This window comes from Aedes aegypti, chromosome 3, assembly GCF_002204515.2.
Source record: "Aedes aegypti strain LVP_AGWG chromosome 3, AaegL5.0 Primary Assembly, whole genome shotgun sequence".
Classification (NCBI taxonomy): Eukaryota; Metazoa; Arthropoda; class Insecta; order Diptera; family Culicidae; genus Aedes; species Aedes aegypti.
Genome location: NC_035109.1, coordinates 278660814 through 278678241, shown reverse-complemented (window position 1 = coordinate 278678241; position 17428 = coordinate 278660814).

Below are 17428 nucleotides of genomic sequence, written 5' to 3'. Positions count from 1 at the left end.
ATTCCATATATTTGAAATTTTTACTGGACTTCCATGAACATATATTGCTCACGTTTGTCCTACCCATGATTTTGAATGTGGACGCGCCTCTGGATGATACTCTATGCCCTGGGAAGTCGAGAAAATTTCCAACCCGAAAAGATCCTCGACCGGTGGGATTCGAACCCACGACCCTCAGCTTGGTCTTGCTGAATAGCTGCGCGTTTACCGCTACGGCTATCTGGGCCCAGATCCTTCCAGATCCCTGTAAATTCGCACCGTCAAAAGCACACACCGCTCCAACAGCAACCAACCACCCCGAATTTAACAATCAACTCACTGAAAATACTACACAAAGTCTTTCCCCAGTGCCGGCTGTTGCTGGTGTTTCTGGAAGCAATCGTCAGTGCCGTAGCGTACGGTTGGCCAGGTTGGCACCCGCCAAGGGTGCAATAATTAACAATGTCATGAATTAAAAAAAAAATGTATTTTAGAAATTAAAAATAAAAACTATTGATTTTAAGAAGAGTTTCTTCAATGCTATGCTCAATTGGTTCCGCAGAAGTGCCTCATGAACAATAGATTTCTTACAAATTTCTTCAAAACATATTTTATAAAATCTTACACAGTTTTCAAGAAGAACTGTGTTGTACACGTTTCATTGATATTTACTAATTATATTAATGAACTCTAAATTAGTGAATGCTTGAGTCGCAATTTAATATATGCTTTCATTTAGGAGTTGTCCTAGTATTTTATAAAGGATCTTTATGGAAATTGTCTAGTATCCCAAGCAAATACTGCAATATTTACATATGAACGGTATACGTTAAGCTAGCAATACTGTATAACTACAATTAAAGTTTATTTAGAATGGAAAAGGGCCCCTCTACAGGCATTTTTGTGTTATATTTTATAAAATTTACTCGACCTTTGTGAAGCCTTTTGACACCTTAAAGTATAGCTAGCCTTTTGAAGCCTTTTGACACCTTAAAGTAGATGCTAGCTTTATGTATACCGTATATATGCATGAATAATAGCTTGAGCCGCATGGTTACTTGGGATGTTCAACGAAAACTTCAATCACATACAAAATTGCATCATAGGGGCGCCCAACGGGAGGTTTGCCAAGGGCGCTGTGAGGCCACGCTACGGCTCTGGCAATCGTGTATTAGTTTCGGCAACGGCTGGCACTGTGGGACAAGACGTTTCACAGGTCAGTTCTCATATATCACAATCACAAGCAAATACCGTCGCGCCTGATATTCTTCCAGGTCCTCATGCATCACTTCTGTCTCTCGGAGAAGATCCTTCCGGAATCCATCGAGCTAACATTACACAACGCTCTTTCCCAGTCCCGGCTGTTGTCGGTATTGGTGGGTCTAGTGTATTGGTTTCGACAGCAGCTGGCACTGTGGGGCAAAGCGTCCCACAGGCAAGTTGCATTCCCATTCAATCATAAGCAGAAGCTACTGCGGTACCCTTTTCTTCTCCAGCTAATCCGCCCATGCGAAGAACGTCGACATCATCATCCGCAAATAGTTCAAGCATTGGTTGTAGCTCCGGCGGCTGCTTTTCATTGCAATGGAATCTCCGGGGTCTTAGAGCCAACAGCAGTGAACTGAAACTCCTCATTGCCGACCTGGAACCTTGCGTGATAGCACTACAAGAAACCAAAGTCGGCCAGCATGTTATACCGCCCGACTTCATCGGCAAGCAATACACGTTGCTGCTAGCATCTAATACCGTGCGCTACTGGCAACACGGGGTAGGCCTTGCTATTCGGGAAGGAATACCCTTCGAACGTGTACAGATCGACACCACCTTGCACCTCGTCACTGCACGCATCTTTGCACCTATCCAGGTGACCGTGGTTTCGATATATATATCCCACCGAGTGCAGCTCAGTGCCAGACCGCATTGGGAGAACTGTTTGAACAGATAGAAGGTCCAGTTCTTCTTCTTGGGGACTTCAACGCGCACCATCTCGCATGGGGGTCTCACCAGTCAAATGCGCTCGGCCGGTACATTGCCGAAACAACTCTCCATAAACAAATGGTGATCCTAAACAACGGCTCTCATACTCGTATCGACCCGGCACGGGCAACGCCTCAGCATTCGACGTGACAATATGCTCTGAGAGTCTGGCGCAAAGGTTCACCTGACGGACCTTGTCGGACACACAACGGCGACTTTCCGATAACGGTGTGCATTCCCGGATGGTCTAATCATCGAACAACACGACATAAGTGGCTGTACGACCAAGCTGATGGGTCGCTGTACGAACGCCTCACAGCGGAAATCATTCGTCCAGATGTCGAGAGAATCGGGCCAAAATCGGTACCGTGGTGGTGCCCAGAAGCAAAGGTGGCAATAAAATGACGACGAAAGTGTCTGCGCTCCCTTCGACGTCTCCAGAAACTTGATCCGAACCAACCCGAAGCATTGGCGAGCTTCCAGGAAGCTAGAGCAGTGGCGAAAAAGGCGGTCAATCAAGCAAAGCAACGATCATGGGAAGACCGTAGCGAAAATATCAGCACGACGACCGAACTGTGGCGTACGGTCAACACATTACGCGGCAACCGGCAACAGCAACCAGTTATACTCAAGAGAGCGAACGGGTTTACGGACAATCCTGAAGAAGTAGCGGGAGAACTGGCGACGTACTATAGCGAGAGATCGGCGACTTCAAAGGTATCCTCCATCTTTTCAGACAGCTGACCGAGTGTCCACGGATTTTTCGCCTAACACCGGCGTGTGTACAACATGGATATAACCCTAGTTGAACTTCTGTGAACTCTCGACAAAAAGCGAGGTGCTTCAACAGATGCAGATTTGATAGAGTACCCTCTTCTTCAACAGCTTCCTCTGTCAGTAAAAATGACGCTTCTTGAGATGCTCAAAAAAATCTGGCGTAGCGGCGAGTTTCCCTCTAACTGGTGGAATGCCATCGTTGTTCCAATCCCGAAACCGAATTGCCAGGATTCCGGACCTGCTGCCATCCGGCCAATCTCGCTAATCAGCTGCATGGCGAAGTTGTTTGAGCGGATCATCAACCGGCGTTGGATCACGGAGCTGGAGTCAAGCGGTCGGCTTGACAAACGTCAGTACGCCTTTCGTGCAGAACGTGGCACCGACATCTACTTCACCGAGCTAGAGAAATCGCTGCCGAGAAAAAGTAGCCGTAGGAGGACAGTTATCCCGCGAACACCAGTTGGAGAACGGGGTGCCACAGGCTTCAGTGCTATCCGTGACGCAATTCCTCGTTGCGATGCAGTCCATTTTTCGGATTGTACCAGCAAGAGTCGAAATTCTGCTCTACGCCGACGACATCCTTCTAGTTGTACGTGGAGCGAAAAATGAAGCGCTACATAGGAAACTTCAGGCAGCCGTGAAAGCAGTCGACAAATGGTCGAAGAGGAAACGAAGATGTTAAAGTTAAAAATCTTTTAAAATTCTTGCATGACACTAGGTAAACAATTGTAGAATACATTTGAATTGTAAATTTTAAATCGACGCCGACACGAATGCACCCTTCTGGTGTAAAGTGTCGTAAATACACAAACAAACATTACAACTTAAAACAATGTTTGGGAGTTATATATATTTATGCTAGCTTTTTGAAAAACTGTACCTCTGTGGGGCGGGAGGGAGCCCTCTACACTCTACAACTACAATGTAGGAACATTCAAAAGGACGAGATTTACGATGAGCGATGAAGCCATTGCAATCCATTCGCCATATGACGACGGCGACGGCTTCTACATTCCACCAAATGCAAAAACACTGGGAATGGAGACGAACCTGGGAAAGGGGTGACAAATTTATGTTTCCAACATTCTACAAACTCATGCATGCAGAAATTTGAAGCACCAAACAACTAACGGAGTGGTATAATTGCGGTTCGCTCATCCGGAGAGCGGTGGTTTCGACACTAGCCCGATGACAGCAGGAGTGACAATGTTTGAAATATGCTACTGCAGGATGTTCTTCGGAGCGGTACACACCTAGTTGGAACGTGGTCTACCCATGGATATTCCCAACGCAGCTGAAGGTTTGGAACAGAAAATGACTTTCTAGGCTTTCAAATGAGTTAAGTTCAGTGGACACATTACTACGAGTGCCTTCACCGTGTTCGTAAATACATGCTTTGCTAGCAGGAAGTTCGCCGTGTCAAGAGGCTAACAAAGGAAAATTAGAAAAGTCATTATCATATTTCATTACGTATGGTAATTTTACCGCAAATAAATTGTAATTTAACGGGTGATGATAATCAAACAGTCCCTTCCTGCTCGTGTATTGCCATTATGTCCATCATCAACATGGATGTAAAGTCCAGCATGGTTTGTATATCAGCATGCTAGGAACTGTATTGAATCGAAGTCTCATATGGTGCTTGCATGGTTCAATTTTTGCCAATGAACAGTTCGGATTCTGATATGGACATTCGACCACTCATCAACTTTTACGTGTAGCAAATTTAATTCATTGCAACAAATCTAAAGGATTTTCTACTGGTCTTGCTGTTCTAGACATAGAAAAATCATTCGACAGTGTTTGGCATGAAGGTTTGGTTGTAAAATTAATAAAAACTTTAATTTTCCAACATACACTGTTAGAATTATTCAAAGTTATCTGTCACATCGTACATTTCAGGTTAATTATCAGAACTCCCAGTCTGAAAGACTTCCTGTGAGAGCTGGTGTTCATCAAGGTAGCAATTTGGGGCCAATATTATACAATATTTTCACATCTGACATGCCTGAGTTACCTCAGGGATTTCAAAAATATTTGTTTGCCGATGACAAAGGCCTCTCCGCCAAAGGACGAAGCCAGCGTGTCATCTGTAGTCGCTTGCAAAAAAGTTTGGATATTTTTTCTTAATACTTGCAAAAATGGAAGATTTCTCCTGATGCTTTTAAAAGTCAACTTATAATATTTCCACATAAACCAAAAGCTCTTTATTTGAAGCCTTCAAGTAGACATGTTGTCACGATGAGAGGGTTCCAATAAATTGGTTAGATGAAGTTGAGCATCTAGGACTCATGCTAGATAAAAATTTGATTTTCAAAAACCACATTGAGGGCATTCAAGCCAAATGTAACAAATATGTAAAATGTCTTTATCCAATTATTTTAAAAAATCAAAGCTATATCTTGCGAACAAGCTTTCGATCTTCAAATAAATTTTCAGGCCAGCAATGCTGTATGTTGTACCAATATGTACTAGCTGAAATGATTCTGATGCGTCCTCCCTGGTATAGTACTAATGAGTTACATAGAATATCCAATCTTGAAACATTGGAATAAATGTCGAATAAAATTATTGATAAATTTAGACAAAAATTGTTGCAATGTTTTATTGTCACGATTAATGCGTTACATATTTAGATTCAGTTAATTGAAAGCGTTTTTTTTCTTACATGCAAGTAAAATCAACACACCTGTAAATGTTCATAACAGCTACGGCAAAAGAAATGTAATATCTTGTTAACAAAATGTTAATAAAAGTTTAATTTAGTTCTACCAAATTAGGATGATACTGTTGTCTAACACAGAACACCTAAATATAAGAAAATAATTTAATGTTTGGAATGATACTAATAAAATAAATAAAAAAAAGTAAAAAGCTGTAAGGTATCAGATTCTAAAAGCAAAACGAGAAGTTAAACGAGGAAATATATAAGCGATTTAATTGGTTGAAAGGTAAGGGATATGGTAGGTAATAATCTGGATATGTCAATATATGAAATTTTATGTAGATTTTGTGTCGGACAGTCACAATATTGAATACGGGTATCTTTGATAATGCGGGTAACTTTGATAGTGCGTTACCCACCACATTCCAAACCAAATATAATAATGTCTGTTAATCGGTTAAGCCAAATGAATGCAAAACTAAAAAATATTAGTATGACACTGCATGTAACAGCTGTTTTCATTTGAACTGAGGCTTCATATACGAATATTAAAAATTGTTACGATTTTAGCTTATCTTTGACAGTCTAGTTATCATAGAGTTTGAATATGGTCTCAAATCTCTTAGCGAATAGTATTTTCACAAACTGGGACCATTTTTGTTATCTAAAAAAACATTTTTGTTATCTGTTTTGAAAATGTAAACTATAATTCTTTGAAACAGCATGCATAAATATTCAAGTTATCTTCGAGAAAACTATCAAAGTTATCCCGTTTTACGGTACCTTGTTTTATCTTTGGAAATGTGTGTTACGTATATAGTACAGTACCTATAACACAATTAAAAGAATAAGATTTCCATTGATCAGGCAGAACAAATACAAAAGTAATTAGTTTCAATGTATCTTGCCCATCATGCCAGAGCTATTTTTATTGTAATCGATAACTTTTGCAGCATTACATTCAAATATTAAAAAAGCATTTTAAGAACAGCTATATAAGCAAACTAATTTTTTGGTCAATTTATGGTGGAATTTAAAACAATTTTTTTACTAATTTTCAATATTATTCGGTTCTATATTTCTTGGCGTGAAATATTTTTTTTCAAAAAGAGCTAAGTTTTCTGATCAAAACCAGATTTTTTTCAAAAAATCTATTTTACACCTGGAGTTAGCCTATACTTTATGTCATTCATTGCTGAAATATGATCCTGTTGTTCATTCTTCTTATTCATTTCAGCAGTGATTTTTTTACATTGATCGCCCAAATTTAGTCACAATTGGTTTTGTAAAAAAGTGCTCCTAGTTACCAAGTTTCGGGCAATAGTATTACTAGTAGTACTCTGTCCTAACGATTTTTATTTTTAAAAGTGATTAAAGCAAATACAGAAACATGACATAATACTTTTTGACATTTAACCTTTCTTGTGCATTCGTTGGAGTCATTTCTGGCTAATCGGCACTGTGAAAAAGCTGTAATTTCGTAGAGATAAAAACTTTAAATTTTCTGGTTTCTCCCAACTTTCGGAGTTTTATATCCTGAAAATAAAAGAATAAAATAATATGTTAATCAGTCCACAGTTCGGGAAGTCTCCCTTTCAGCTTACGGCAGCCAGTATTTATAGCTCAGAAATTCCGTAGGTACGAACAAGTAAAAGGTACCAGAGTGAAAAGGAATGTCACTTGAGATAGGTAGACATGACACGGAGAAGAGCACATTTGTGCCAAAAGTACACTCTTAAAAATAATGAGAATTACGGGTGACGTGAACCTGTTTGCACTTAAATATTTTGTAACTTAATCTGAAAAACGACTGAAACTTATGCTTATTTTGACGTATTATGATATTTCAATGTTTGGTAACCAAATTTTACATAGTTATTTGAAATGAACGTCACCTTCGTAAAACCAGGTGTTTTGAGCAAGGAAAGTTCAAAACATAGCTATTATTTGTGTTTATTGAAACTTAATTTTACCTGAAAATGAATTTGCCAGACGATGTCCATCAAGTCTGTTTTCAAACATGGCCGGTTCACGACGTCGGGAGTGATTTCGTTTTTCAATGTTCTGACAAGTTTTTATTTGTGTTAAATTTTCAAAACAATTTTACAAACAATGACGGTCTTGTATTACTTGAAGCAGTGCGTGATTATTTTGCGAGAGCGGTAGTGATGGAGACGGCTGGGAAAATCCGGATGGGGAAGATTAATGTTTCGTTCTTCGTGGTTTCCGTTTATGCTGCCACACGATTCCTGTTAAAGATGTTGATCGTGAATAGTTCAATAGCTGATCTTGTAAATGGTATGACACACATAAATTCTAATAATCAAAGTGTTAAATAATCTCATCGATTAATAATCAAGTGGAATTTGTGATATTGAAATGGGAATTGAAAGTTTAGTGCTGCAAAGTTTCTGATCTATGTGATCGATGTTTTCAGTGCGTTCCCGTGCGAGTTCCCATAAAAGGATCTTATTACTGAATGGCGAATATACAGTACGATAAGTACGGGAGAAATCCTTATGATGGAGATAAGAGGGTGAGTGTTGCTATTCTTCGTTTATTCGCCTAGCGAAAAACAAAATCGTAAATATAAAACCCACGGCATGGCGTGAAATCTGTAGCGATTTGCTTGTACGTCATGATGTAAAAGTAAGTCATTATAGATTTCACGCCATGCTGTTTTTTTGTTTTGTTGGTATCATGTAATTTTAAGAATGGACGTAAATTTATGTCAAATGATTCGCTTCTCTTATGTGCATCTATGAAGACTTAAATTTACATGATTTTTTCGAAGAGTGTAGCGTTCAGCGACCTCTAGGAGTTGCAATACTTTAAAAGTGGCACATTATGCATTATGGGCCAAAAACGATCCATAGTTTTAAAATGCTCTCAAGAATTCATTTTTGAATGATTGTTTGATTTTTGTTTTTTTTTTATATGGATGATATGAAACCCTACAATATTTAAGTATGGCCCGGTTGGGTTCAGACATTTTAGAACCTGTTCCGGTAGCGTGTGATGTGTACATTTCCAGACCATTATATAGTCCCATCATGCGACAGATCAAAATTTATTCTAAAGTTACTTACTTAAAGTGTCTGCGACAGACCCGTGCCCCCGTTGACTCCAACCCTATATCTATGTTCGATGCAACAAACATCTATTATCTCGACCCAATACCGGCAGCAGCGATCGAGATGCTAGATAGCATGGTCAGACAGTAGCAGTAGAGGACTTGAAGGGGGCACATTCTGGATAACTGTAAACAACAGCATAGGCAGGCTTGGATTAGCGCCATTACCGCCGGAGTTGAATGCGTAATCGCCATAGTACCCTGTATACAATAACTTCTGCGGGCATTACACTGCAGGACGATAATTTTTACTGCACTGTAACACAAGGATTCACTTAAGGATATAGGTTCTATTCATTTCACTACTTGTCTTCGATTATAGTTAGAGCTCAACTTCCGAGCCGATCTGTCGTGATTGTCTGCGGAAGTCCTTCTCCAGCTATTTTGATCAAGTTACTAATAGTTACACCCACTCAGTGTGATACTATCGTAGTTTTTCGTGTTGCACTGTGCCGCAATCGCGTGCAAATGTCCGCGACTAAACGCCGCGAAAACACGTTTCGCATCGACTATGCGAATGTGCCGAAAATGCCATCTTCCGAGGAGGTCCACCAATTCGTCGGTGTGACGTTAGGGCTGAAACGCGAAGAAGAGCTGCGAATGCAGTATAGTCGAAACAATGGCATCGCCTTCGTGAAAACGACCTGCCTCGAAGTAGCGCAGAAAACCGTCGAAGAGCACGACGATAAACATGAGCTAACAATCGACGGGAAACCGTACAAACTTCGTCTGATGATGGAAGATGGAGCAGTAGAGGCTCGACTGCTCTCTGAAGATGTCACGAACAACAAGATCGTCAAATTTCTCAGCGCGTTCGGAGAGCCGCACGCAATCCGAGAGGAGCTGTGGGACGATTGCCATCTATTCTCCGGTCTACCGACTGGTGTGCGTATCGTACGAATGACGGTGAAGAAAAACATCCCTTCGTACGTCACGATAGATGGCGAGAAGACAAATCTGTCTTACTATGGACAGCAGCAAATGTGTAAGTATTGTTCCGAATACGTACACAACGGCGTATCGTGCGTACAAAATAAAAAGCTGTTGGTCCAGAAACTGGCAGCGAGCATCATATGCCGATGTTATGAAAAATCCGATCCTTCTCCGTACAAAGCCCACGTCATCATCGGCGCCACCAGCACTCAAAAAGAATCAACAATTGACGAATGTAGATGGGTGTCCGTCTACCTCCTCTATGCCACCCCAGGCTGACAAGTAAGGTACCGAAAACAGCAATCAGCTGCCGAAATCGACTGTGCAGCTAGCAGGAAGCGAAACTGAACAGTGGGTCAGAGTGACGAGGAAATCAGGAATGCACAAAAAAACTGACGGCAATGAAACAGACTCATCAACATCCTGCCGACACTCGGTGAAACGCCCAGTCGGCAAGAAAATGCGGTGCGATGGTGCCGGCGAACTCAACGACAATGCCCTTCATCAATAAGCCCTCTCTTCACCAGTTATAACGTTGCGACTATAAACGTGAACACCATCACGGACAACACCAAAATAAATGCGCTACGTACTTTCATTCGAACGTTGGACATCGACATTCTCTTTATCCAAGAGGTTGAAAACGAACAACTCGTTTTACCTGGCTACATTGCAAACGTGGACCACTCGAGAAGAGGCACTGCCATCGCTTTGAAAGACCATATCCAATTTTCGAATGTGGAAAAAAGTTTGGATGGGCGACTGGTTGCCATCCGAGTCCACGATACTACACTTTGTTGCATCTATGCACCATCCGGGGCCGCCCTTAGAGCACAAAGAAAACGCTTTTTCAACACTACCGTGGCCTACTATCTCCGTCATGACACCGAGAATGTCATTCTCGCCGGTGACTTCAATTCGGTTTTACGGCAATGCGATGCTACGGGTCACAATTCCAATCCGTCCTTTCGAACCACGATAAAACAGCTAAACTTACACGACGTATGGTTTAAACTCGTCCCAGAGATCCCGGCCACACATACGTTACAGCAAACTCAACGTCTCGCCTAGACCGTATATACGTCAGTGGCAGATTGTGTGAACAGCTTCGAAACATTCATACACACGTATGTTCGTTTTCTGATCACATGGCAATGATATCACGATTATGTTTACCAAGTCTTGGTCGTCCGCAAGAGCAAGGATTTTGGTCACTGCGCCCGCACCTCCTCACAAACGAAAACATAGCGGAATTCCAAAACCGCTGGCAGTTCTGGACTCGGCAAAGGCGCAACTACCGCAGCTGGATGGACTAGTGGCTTGAATTCGGTAAGCCAAAAGTAGCTAGCTTTTTTCGCTGGAAATCAAAAGAGGCCTACGACGAGTTTCATCATGCGCAGCAACTTCTATACGCTCAACTACATCGGGCATACGATGTATACTATCAAAACCCGGCAATGCTAGCAACTATAAACCGTCTCAAGGGAGAAATGCTGAACTTGCAACGTCGTTTCACTCAAGCCTTCGTTCGTATAAACGAGCGAATTGTCGCCGGAGAGCCCCCCTCAGTATTCCAGCTGGGCGAGAGAAAAAGGAAACGAACAGCTGTAACTCGACTCGATACCGAAAATGGAGAGATCATTGATAACCCGCAAGCAATTGAAGAACACATCATCCAGTATTTTTCAGACTGTATTCGTTACTAGAAGAGGATACACAGCGGCAAGATAAATTTCAGTGATTTAATCATTCCAGACAACGACGCAGCAAATAATGCATGCATGAACGATATCTCCACGGCCGATATTTGGTCTGCAATTAAGTCAAGCTCGTCCAAAAAATCCCCTGGTCCGGACGGAATCCCGAAGGAATTTTATCTTCGTGTTTTCGATGTTATCCACCGCGAGCTTAATTTGTTGTTGAATGAAGCATTAACATCAAACTTTTCGTCCAAATTCGTCGAAGATGTCGTGGTGCTTGTGAAGAAAAAAGTATCTGGCGACATTGTTGGTTCGTATAGACCGATTATGCTACTTAACTTTGATTACAAGCTACTTTCTCGAATACTCAAGTCACGACTGGACAATGCCATGAGAACCCACCACATTCTCAGTGGCTCTTAAAAGTACTCAAACGGAGAGAATAATATATTTCAAGCTACCCAAGCATCGAAGGATCGAATAGCTCAACTCACGGCACGTAAGCAGGTATCCAAGCTCATCGGATTCGACTTCGATCACGCTTTCGATAGAGTGAGACACTCTTTTCTCTTTGCGAACATGCGATCTCTCGGCTTTAACAACCGATTCGTAGATCTCCTCACTCGAATCTCTTCATTCTCAACTTCTCGCTTGTTGATTAATGGCCATATGACTACACCGTTTACCATCCAACGATCGGTAAGGCAAGGGACCCACTATCGATGCATTTGTTTGTGTTGTATTTGCATCCGTTGATGGTCTCACTTGAACGTGTGTGCGGTCCCAACGATCTAGTTGTAGCGTATGCCGACGATATTAGCATTATAGTAACGACCGCATGCAAAGCTCGAGAAACGCGTTACTTATTCCTGCGATTTGGACATGTATCGGGCGCTGTGCTGAACTTAACTAAGAGAACATCTATCGATGTCGGTTTTATAAATGGAAATCCAGTTCAAGTGGACTGGGTGAGGACAAACACCAAAATAAAGATTTTAGGTGTGATGTTTTCCAATTCGATACGGCGAATGATCGCTTTGAACTGGGAATCACTGGTTACAAAAATTGGACAACAGATCGGACTACACTCGATTCGTACACTCACTCTCCATCAGAAAGTGATCCTTCTCAACACTTTTATCACGTCGAAGGCGTGGTATTTATCTTCGTTGTTACCATTATACTGCATCCACGCGGCGAAGTTGACGAGTGCCATGGGAAATTTTCTATGGAGAAGAAATCCTGCTCGTATACCCATGCAGCAACTTGCGAGACTGCTCGACCAAGGAGGGTTAAAACTACAGCTACCCATGCTCAAATCGAAAACTCTGCTGATGAATCGACATCTCCGAAAAATTGATTCCATTCCATTCTACAACTCTTTCCTTTCTCAAACAAATCATCATCCTCCTCCCGCTGACCTTCCCTGCTTGAAATTTATCCTTCAAACCTATCCACGTTTGCCTCCTGTAACTCAGCAAAACCCTTCCTCTAACTGCATTCATCGGTTCTACTTAGTACAAACTGATTAGCCAAGAGTAGAACTACGTCACCCAGCAGTTGATTGGAAGAGAGTCTGGCGCAACATTGCAAGTAAAAACTAACACCAGAGCAACGAAGCGGTTGGTATTTACTCGTGAATGAGAAGATTGAACACAGATCTTTGTGTCGCACCATCCGAAGGGCGGACGACGAGCGATGCCTACATTGTAACCTGACGGCGGAAACATTAAAACACAAGTTTAGTGAATGCATGCGAGTAACTGTTGCGTGGAGGCACCTGCAAAGCGTGCTGGCGACAATCTTGGGTGGGCACAGGAGGCTCACATTCGAGGACCTTATTAGACCGGTTCTGCACAATAGTTTCAACACTAAATAAATCGCGCTCGCTCGTTCCGCGTGTGTAGGAACATGAGATGGATGGATATGGGTTATGAAAGGGGTCCGCGTGGTCTGTAGGGATTTGAATTCTAAACTTGTAACCAACTCAGTTATTGGATCACCAAGTGGCTCGGTAGCTTAGTTGGTAAAGCGCTCGTCTAGCATACAAGAGTCCTGGGTTCAAATCCCAGCTGAACCCGTGGATTTTTTTCATAATTTCACCCATAATTTGTCCATCTTTACCACGCGTAATGAGTTAATTAATTTAATAACCATGCGGATTGGATTACCGAACAGCTCAATATAAGTGTCAATTTATAGCTTCTCTTATTTTGGAAGAGTTGAGTTATTTGGCTTTACATCAATTATCTTGATAAAGCCTCGCCAACAATATTTCGCCAATTCCCTCGGTTCATGGCCGCTTCTCTCCATCCTCGACTGTGACCCACGCTCTCCAGGTCCTGGTGTACCTGGTCAATCCACCTAGCTCGCTGCGCCCCACGCCTTCTTGTTCCGACCGGATTCGTGGCGAACACCATCTTTACAGGGTTGTTGTCTGGCATTCTTGCAACATGCCCTGCCCAGCGTATCCTTCCAGCTTTAGCTACCTTCACGATACTGGGTTCGCCGTAGAGTTGAGCGAGCTCGTGGTTCATCCTTCGCCGCCACACGCCGTTTTCCTGCACGCCGCCGAAGATCGTCCTTAGCACTCGGCGTTCGAAAACCCCAAGAGCTTGCAGGTCCTCCTCGAGCATAGTCTACGCTTCATGCCCATAGAGGACTACCGGTCTTATGAGCGTTTATTTTGGAAGAACATTACCTAAAACTTGTCTTTAGAAAGTGGGCCAAATGATGGTTTTTTTAAATTGTCATTATATTCATAGATATATAGAACGCGATCCAGAGCAGTGTTCTTGTATACGTGAAAGAAGTTCTCGTTGACAAGAACAGACATCACGTTTCACGCTCGTTCAAATCTACTCAAAAGAGAGTAACTTCGACTCACTTTTTCAAGTTTCAAGTTAGCTGTCAAAATTGATTAACTTTATTTTATCAAAGTGAGTAACTTTTTACTCAATCAAGATAGAAAACGACCTTACTCACTTTTGAGTAAACACAAACATATTTGACTTACTTTGTAAACGTCAAAGACTTGTGAAAATTTCGCGCGCTCGAACTGACAAATCCTCCGTTGTGGTGAACTTTCTTCCGTTGACGTGATGTCGGACTGTTTTCAAAAACATGAGCCGGCAGATCAATGACAGTTAGTTCGCTTGAAACTTCGCTTCAGAAGTCCAACTGGTGAACTCCAGATTAGTGCTGTGAAGTCAATAATCCTGATATCAAGTGAAGCGAGGTCGGAGTGAAAATGACGAAGTCCTGGTTTCGATCGAACAACCGCAAGAAAAAAAAATAAAAAATATACACAGTAAGTTTTACTGTCGTACTTTTTATTGGACTAATTATCATATCTTTACAGTCTAACCAGGAGGGCTACTGGCTCGGTCAAACTACATCTTCCATGACTTTGATCAATCCCCCAGAGATTTATAACATCCGGGGATCCATTCCAGAGGAGCGAAAATTTCAACACAAATATCACAATTTTTTTACTTGTTATCAGAGGCGCGTCCACGTTCGACATCATGGGAAGGACAAACGTTGGCAAATATTTTGTGCATAGTGAAACTAAGAAAAATTGTAACCTTGGACTAGACATTGAAAGTAAGGGTTCATTTAAAAATTTCATAACGCCGAAAACGACCATTTTTGACATCCACCCACCCCCTCGTTACGCATTTTGTATGAATGTTTTTCAAATTGTGTATGAGTCATTTACATCCTAAAGATACCCACCCACTCCCTTCAGCGTTATGAAATATGTGAATGGGCCCTTACTATATTTGAGGGGCTAAACCGCAAAGGGATGTAAATAATATTTTGATCCGTTTTGAGTTGAGTTGAGTTAAGGAAATTCTACTGTTTCCAAGCGTTCAATCTTAAGTATTTTTCCCACTCAACAGAAAAAATAACATAATTCTTAGAATATTGGCTTGTTTTACTTGGCTCCCATATAATTTGTATAGAATAGAAAAATTCTGAAAATTTTTCAAAGTAGATGTTTTTAAAACATGGTTTTTGTCACTGATACCTTTTAGTTCGTTTTTATGCCAGTTACCACATCCTCCCGGTCAAAACGTCTTCTGGTTCAATCAATAACTCATTTTGCTCGGGATAGTATTCCGACGAATTTTCCAAATAAATTTTTCGAAATACATTGGACAGAATATCTAAAGAAATTTGTGTAGAAATGATCAGAGGAATTATTGGTAAAAAGGCTGGTGGGAAAACTTAAATAAGCTTTTGAAGATTGCGTGAGAAACTTTTTAAGAAATGTTTGGTTAAACTGCAGGAGTAATACTATGATGAAATGCTTAAGAAAAGATTTGTTCAAAACCCCCCTCAAAGAATTTTGGATGAACACTTGAAGGAAGATCTCCTAGCGTAACAACTACGGAGAATTCGGTTGAATGATTAATGAAAAATATCTGGATGAGATCCTAGGTTTTGTGAAATAAAATCATATTAATGACTGAGCAAATAACTGGAGGTAACAGCTTTGGAGTTCTCAAGGATTTCTTGGATCAAATTCTGGAGAAATTCTTCTATGCATCCTTTAATAGTTTAAAACTTTAATTGATTATACAACCTTTTTGCTGGTCTCGTTTTTCGTTGAATAATGGGTAGGACAATCCTTTGACTGTCCTACCCAGATGATTTGTGCGTAGTACATGTCATACCTGTCCTACCCGCTTCACGCGCCACTGCTTGTTATCATGTGTTATTCGTATAGTTTTGTCTGATATAATAAATAAATGTTATGCTCTTCGTATATTTCTTCTGATTTTATAAATAACATAATACATCGAGAGGGATTCGCGATAAGGGCCTATCTGACAAATCAATAACAATGAGAAAATAACCAATGAAATTTTCATGTGCAATTTTTAATCCCAATAGGAGAAAATATACTCCAACTTTAACTATTCCACTTTAATACACATTTCATAAACCTAGTTTCAAAATCGTCATCAATACCACACACATCTCCTTCAATTTTCCTAGCTATTTCCTAATTAAAAAATATTATAAGGTTTCGCCTTAAATGCACTCAAGAATGCCAGTATCGCCCAATGTTATGAGCCTGTAATCGATATTATTTTCATATTATTACTTTTGCGCCGTGTTTTCATTCTGGTTTCAATTAAGCCCGCCATGTACGCCTTGTTTATTATTTGTTTGCAGTGTCGCCGTTTACTCTCGCCGTGTTTTGATTTCGATTTCAGATGCGCCCATCACTTTGGTAAACAAAATCACAGGCGTAATTAATACAGTGTGTAGTTTTGCATGAGGCGAAATTTCGTCTTCTACAAATTTGCGTTTTTTGAATAGTTAAATTATCGAAAGCGGAAAAGTTCAAGTGCATTGAATAGACAATCAAGCTACAATTTCACCGCTATAGTTTCTTAAATTGTGTACATTTTGTCACTTTCGCCTAATTCGTGAATCTTTCTAGACATATATTTCCAAAAATATTATTTCCTGAAGTGAGTGACATCTACTACATCTACTCACTTTCGCAAATTTCAGATTGAACGAAGTGAGTAAGTGATACTCTCATATTGACATTTGACAATGTCTCGCATAACTTATGATCTCGCCCTAAAAGCCATTGGTAACCATGTGTGTAGCTTGTTGTTTCTGAGTATTTGAATGGATTTACACGTTTTTTAACAACTCTATGGTGAAGAAACGATCATTATCTACCTGCCAGTGGTATTGGTTTGGATGTTTATACATTCATTTGCTCAGAAACAACGAGCTACACACGTGGTTACCAATGGCTTTTAGGGCGTTATCCCAGATTATGCGAGATGTTACTCTAAAGTGAGTAACGATGGTGTTACTCACTTTTGAGCAGTTCCACTTTGTTCCGAAGTGAGTCGAAATCTACTCACTTTTGAGTAGATCTGAACGAGCGTGTTCCATGATTTTTCTGGGCTGTCAGTGATCAGTGAGCAGGCGTTACGCATGATTTGTGGAACTTTGAGTGCCTGTAAACAAGAGTGACGTCATGTTCCAGTTTTGACAGGTCTCCTGCTCGATTGGAACGCGGATTTGTATGGAAATGACAGTTCGCCGCTGTTCCAATTTTGACATTGACGCCACTCTTATCTAAATCCACTCTGGTGGAACTTAGTTCCCGGATTCGTGATTTCTATTCATGGTGTATTTTCTCAAAACGAAAATCAGCTTGTTCCAGAGCTCATGACTGATAGTGCTCATTTTTAGGAACGGTTTTATTTGCGTGTACGGCTTTGT